This window comes from Arachis hypogaea, chromosome 20 (assembly GCF_003086295.3).
Source record: "Arachis hypogaea cultivar Tifrunner chromosome 20, arahy.Tifrunner.gnm2.J5K5, whole genome shotgun sequence".
Taxonomy (NCBI): domain Eukaryota; kingdom Viridiplantae; phylum Streptophyta; class Magnoliopsida; order Fabales; family Fabaceae; genus Arachis; species Arachis hypogaea.
This window is the reverse complement of record NC_092055.1, coordinates 72,582,542-72,589,278: the sequence shown is the minus strand read 5'-3', so window position 1 is coordinate 72,589,278 and position 6,737 is coordinate 72,582,542.

Below are 6,737 nucleotides of genomic sequence, written 5' to 3'. Positions count from 1 at the left end.
TTGGGCAGAGAGCTGGCGTTGAACGCCAGTTTGCATCGTCTAAACTTGGCCAAAGTATGGACTATTATATATTGCTGGAAAGCCCTGGATGTCTAATTTCCAACGCAATTGGAAGCGTGCCATTTCAATTTCTGTAGCTCCAGAAAATCCGCTTTGAGTGCAGAGAGGTCAGAATCCAACAGCATCAGCAGTCCTTCTTCAACCTCTGAATCTGATTTTTGCTCAAGTCCCTCAATTTCAGTCAGAAAATACCTGAAATCATAGAAAATCACACAAACTCATAGTAAAGTCTAGAAATGTGAGTTTAACATAAAAACTAATGAAAACATCCCTAAAAGTAACTAGATCCTACTAAAAACATACTAAAAACAATGTCAAAAAGCGTATAAATTATCCGCTCATCAGGGTGCTTCAACACCTAGCACCTTGAACCAACTGGTTTGGGAGTGTTGGCTGAAAGCTTATCTTAAAGAGTCACCCCCTCACAGAACACTTAGCCTAAGGAAGAAATAAATCTTGGAAAGACAAAGGGATCAATAAATAAAAGTCTCAAAGGGTGCAATCAAGTGAGTATTCCAAGGCATGATAAAGGTCTGAAAGCCAGTAAAGGAATGAACCTAAGTTGCTATGCATGAAACCCATAAAACCAAGAACATGACTTCCACAATAAAGATTCATTCCTCTTGTCATTCCATTCATCATTCTCTTATTCCAGTACTTGCTTAGGGACAAGCAAGCTTTAAGTTTGGTGTTGTGATGCCAGGGCATTTTGGCCAGTTTCACTGACCTTTTCTTTATGGTTTTAGGGTAGTTTCATGCACTTTCTTAGGAAATAAGCAAGTTTTGGGTAGAATTTCACTTACATCTTGATTCAAGCTAACATTGTGATTTTTATATGAATTTATGAGAATTATGCATGGATTGAATGACAAATTGGATGATGCATGTCTCATAACTTGGACTAGAACTTTGATGTACTTTATTGCTTGATTTCAGGACAAAGGAAGCAAGCAAGAACCACGTTAGCAGCCACGTTAGTCTAACTAACGTGACCTCTAATGTGGAAGGGGAGCTAGCTTGCAACGTTAATGAGAAAAGTAATCGCCAATAACGTCCTCGAAGCCATCATAGCCCACGTTAATTGGCACGTTAACTACATTAACGTGGTAATTAACGTGGAAGAAGAAAATGAAGTCAACGTTAGTGACACTCACCTTTGTCACTAACGTTGGACCAAGCTCATATTGGCCACGTTAACTCAGTTAACGTGGACTCTAACGTGGGGAAACGAAAGAATGACCAACGTTAGTGACACTCACCTTTGTCACTAACGTTGAGCTAAGCCACTTTGAGCCACGTTAGTTGCCACGTTAACTCAGTTAACGTGGACTCTAACGTGGAGGTAGCAAGAATCGCCAACGTTAGTGACACTCACCTTTGTCACTAATGTTGGGATGAGCCACTATGAGCCACGTTAACTCCCACGTTAACTACATTAACGTGAAAGCTAACGTGAGTAAAAGGGATGATGAGCCAACGTTAGTGACACTCACCTTTGTCACTAACGTTGGAGATGGCTAGCAATACCACGTTAGAAGCCACGTTAACCTAGTTAACGTGAACTCTAACGTGGGAAGTAGGGGCATTTTGGAACGTTAGTGACAAAGGTAAGTGTCACTAACGTTCTCGAAGATGTGGCAAGCCTACGTTAAAGGTCACGTTGGCCACACTAACATGAACTCTAACGTAGGGAGAAAGGAGGATTCTCAACGTTATTGGAAAAAGTAAGTCCCAATAACGTGTGGGAAGGACCAAGAGGCAACGTTAGTGGTCACGTTGATGCCACTAACGTTGAAGTTAACGTGGAGCATCCTTGGGTTAGGAACGTTAGTGAAAAAGGTGATTGTCACTAATGTTCTCGAACCCACACTTTCACTTAACGTTAACGCCACTAACGTCCTAAGCTAGAATCCCTGCCTACTTCACACTTTCTCTCTGCAAGTAAAGCTAAGCCCACTGAAGAAGATAACTGCTTCAACTCAAGATCCAAAGGCCCATATCCAAGACTTGAAGAGCCAACTAAAAGATCAGAAGAATAGTATAAATAGGGAGAACTTTGAACTAGAGGGGAGCTTTTGGCATTATTAGAATTACTCTCTGTATTTTACTTTCTCTGCAACTTTTAGTTTAATTCTCAGAATGTACTCTCATTCTATGCTTTTCACTCCCAGAGCTATGAACAACTAAACCCCTTTCATTGGGTTAGGGAGCTCTGTTGTAATTTGATGGATCAATAATAGTTTTCATTATCCTTCTTCTCTCTTTTCTCTTGATTTTACTAGAAAGCTTTCAATCTTCATCCAATTGAGTAGTTATCTTGGAAAAGAAGCTATTCATACTTGGATCTCTTCTGAACCTTGGAAGAGGAATGAAGAGATCATGCTAGAATTGCTTTTTCATATTGGACCAAATTGGGGTTTAGGCGGATATGGTGACATATAATTCTCCCAATACTTTGATTTGGAAATACATGTGGTATAATCAGTGACCACACTTCATCTCTTCTCATGAGCAATTAGACCAAGGAATTGGCTATTGATCTGATTTGAGAGATTGAATTACCAAGGAATTGGAATTCAATCACTTAAGATTGCCAAGGAGATCAATGAATGCATTGATTGAGGAAGAGATGAAAATGGACTTGATCCGGAGAATGCAACATCTCCTAAGCCCAATGAACTCCCTATTTCTGATCTTACCCATTCTCTTTACTTTCTGCTATTTACTTTCATGCTAAACTCCCCTTCCCCATTTAAGATTCTGCAATTTACTTTCCGTCATTTATTTTCTGCAATTTACTTTTCCGCCATTTAATTTCCTGCAATTTTCAACCCAATTTCTGATTAGCTCAACTAGAACATTCTTCCAATTAAAGTTGCTTGACCAATCAATCCCTGTGGGATTCGACCTCACTCCATTATGAGTTTTTACTTGACGCAACTCGGTATACTTGACGAGGGAGATTTGTTAAAGGACAAGTTTCTGTGCATCAGTACAATCCCTTGTTTTACCATAAAATGACATTTTTCAAAGTTCAATACAAGGTTTGTACTGACACATCTATCTAATACTCTAGATAAACTATCTAAGTAAAAGCTAAAGGAATCACCATAAACGCTAAAATCATCCATAAAAACCTCCATACAGTCCTCAATAAGGTCAGAGAAAAGACTCATCATGCACCTTTGGAAAGTAGCTGGTGCATTGCACAAGCCAAAGGGCATTCTCTTATAAGCATAAGTCCAAAAAAGACATGTAAAAGTAGACTTTTCCTAATCTTCAGGAGCTATATGAATCTGGAAATAGCCTATGTAACCATCTAAAAAGCAATAATGTGATTTACCTGACAGGCGATTCAGCATTTGATCAATGAATGGAAGGGGGTAGTGATCCTTACGAGCGGCTTGGTTGAGACGCCGGTAATCAATGCAGACCCTCTAGGCGTTCTGTACTCTGGTTGCCATGAGCTCTCCATGCTCATTCTTCACTGTAGTGACTCCAGACTTCTTGGGCACCACTTGTACTGGGCTTACCCATTCACTATCTGAGATGGGATAGATAATATCTGCCTCAAGTAGTCTGGTCACTTCCTTTTTTACAACCTCTAAGATAGTGGGATTCAGTCTTCTCTGGGGTTGATGAACAGGTCTTGCTCCCTCTTCTAAAAATATTCTGTGCTCACAAACTTGAGGGTTGATGCCTTCTATGTCTGCCAAGCTCCATCCAATTGCTTTCTTGTGTCTCCTCAGCACACTGAGTAGCTGTTCTTCTAGTTGGGAATTGAGTTCCCTTGCAATGATAACTGAAAACTTCTACTTGTCTTCAAGGTAAGCATACTTGAGGTGCAGATGGAGGGGCTTTAATTCTAATTTCTGCTCATGGCCAGGCTCTGGGTCATCCAGAGCTGGTGATAATGATAAAGTGCTCTCATTGTCCTCTGAAAATGTCCCCATACTTGGACCTTGTCCTATGTACTTCTCTTGTAATTCCTCCTGGTGAACTTCAGCTACAGTTTCATCAATAATATCGCACTGGAAGATAGAATGATCTTCCGGAGGATGTCTCATTACTTCATTTAAGCTGAACTTCACTGCTCTGCCATCTATCTCAAAGGAATAAGTTCCTGAGAATGCATCCAGCTTAAACTTTGAAGTCTTCAGGAATGGTCTTCTAAGCAGGATTGATGATGGCCTTCCTGAGTCATTAGGGGGCATTTCCAGGATATAGAAGTCAATGGAAAATGTGAGTCCCTTAATGCTCATTAATATATCTTCAGCAACTCCAACCACTGTAATAATGCTTTTATCTGCTAACACAAAACGAGCTGCCGACCTTTTTAAGGGAGGGAGCCTCAAAGTATCATATATAGACAAAGGCATTATACTAACGCACGCTCCTAAATCACACATGCAATCAGAAAATATCACACCACCAATAGTACAATTAACCATACATGGACCTGGATCACTACACTTTTCAGGTATACCTCCCATTAAAGCAGATATAGAACTACCTAGAGAAATAGTTTCTAATTCATTAATTTTGTCTTTATGTATGCATAAATCTTTTAAAAACTTTGCATATTTAGGTACTTGTTGAATAACATCAAAAAGGGGAACAGTTACCTCGACCTTTTTGAATATTTCTACCATTTTGGGATCAAGTTCCATCTGTTTCCTGGGCTTCCTTGCAACTTGTGGAAATGGAATAGGAAGGACATTTTCTGCAGCGTATGCATCCTTTGGTGCTTCCTTCTGTGGTTGGGCTTCTTCTTCTTCAATCATGTCTTGTATGTCATCTTCTTCTTCAGCATCCTCTACTTCCACCACCTCTTCAGCTGAGGCGTGTTCTAATAGGATTGGCTCCTCCTGATTCCTCTCTTGCAGTGTGGTTCCGGACCTTAGGGTGTGATGACAAGTCATCTTAGCCTAGTTTCACTAGCCTTTTTCTTTTGTTTTCAACTGAATTATGCACTTTCTTGAGCCATAAGCAAGCCAATTGGGTAGATTTTCATGTTTCCTTTGATTTAATCAACCATGTATGAATTCATGCTATTTCATGAGGTTTTATGCTATAATTGTCACATATTATGAAAGAATGAATATCTCATGATTTTGAGCATAGCTTTGATGTGTTTGGTTGATTAATGATAGGTGAAGAAAGCTTGGAGAAAGGTTGAAGCAAGAAGGAATGGCTAGGAGGAAGAGAGGACAAAAAGTTTGAGCAAAAGTTTGCCTCAAACTTTAGCTCAAACTTTTGGATTAATTGAAAATGAACCAGGGAGCAAAAAGCTGGACCAAAAGTTAGCCTCAAACTTTTTGGCTAACTTTTGGCATCACAAATCAACACCCTGGAGAGCAAAAGTTTGCGCCAACGTTAGCCCCTAACTTTTTGGCTAACGTTGGCGCATGAAAAACACACCCTGGAGAGCAAAAGTTTGCGCCAACGTTAGCCTCTAACTTTTTGGCTAACATTGGCGCCATGAGTGTGCAAGGGGAGGCCAACATTGGAGCAAAAGTTAGACCCCTAACTTTTGCCCCAACGTTAGTATCAGCAAAAGAGGGTGGCTGATGTGAAAAGTTGGAGTAAAAGTTAGCCTCAAACTTTTACTCCAACTTTTACTCAAGCTTTCATGATTCCAACCCGGTTCAATTCGGTTCTTCTCCAAACTCCAAGAGCAATCAACCAAGGCCTCTATCAACCCAATTCCATCAAGAGCAAAGGCCCAATTGAAGGCTTGAAGACCATTTGAAGAAAGTGTATAAATAGCATAGGATTTAAGTTTTTAATGGAGCTTCCCTTTTTAGTTTTCATATAGAGCTTTCTTTTCTGGTTTTGATTGGGAATTCACTTTTACATTCTAGCATTGTTGTTTTAATTCAAGAGAATTGGGGAGGAGAATTGATCTCTCTTCTTCCTTGTTCTTGCCCAGCACTCTTTAATTTTCTTGCTTCGGATCTTGGGTGGAGAATTGAAGAACTTCTATTTCAATCTCACCTTGGGATCTTGTTTAATTCTCTGCTAAATTGAATTTCAGTTTCGGTTAATTGCTTCTTCATCTACTTTCTCTGCAATTTACATTTCATTTGCAATTGTTCTTGTTGGATCTAGGAAGGCATTGAGATCTAGACTTGGTTTTCTAGTCTCTTGGGTCCTGAGATCTGGATTTCCCATTTCCCATTCTCTGTTTACTGCTTTCAAGCTCATTTACATTCCTGTTTTAAGAATCGGTTCAATTCCAATCATTCTTTACTTCTCTGCTTGTTGCAATTTTACTTTTCCTTGATTAATTTCTGCAAATCCAATTCCTAATTCCCTTTACAATTCAAGCCATTTACATTACTTGCATTTTAAGATTCTGCAATTTACATTTCTTGCGTTCTAACTTTCTGCCATTTAATTTCTTGCTCTTTAAGATTCAGCACTTTAAATTTCAGTTCTCTTTAATTTCATGCAAATTACCCATTCCCTTTACTTTCTATGCAATTTAAATTCTGCAAATCACAAATCTCTCAACCAAATCTTGATTCGCTTGACTAAATCAACCACTAAACTAAAATTGCTCAATCCTTCAATCCCTGTGGGATCGACCTCACTCCCGTGAGTTATTATTACTTGATGCGACCCGGTGCACTTGCCAGTTAGATCTGGGTGTTTTGGAGAAATTCGTTTTTCCG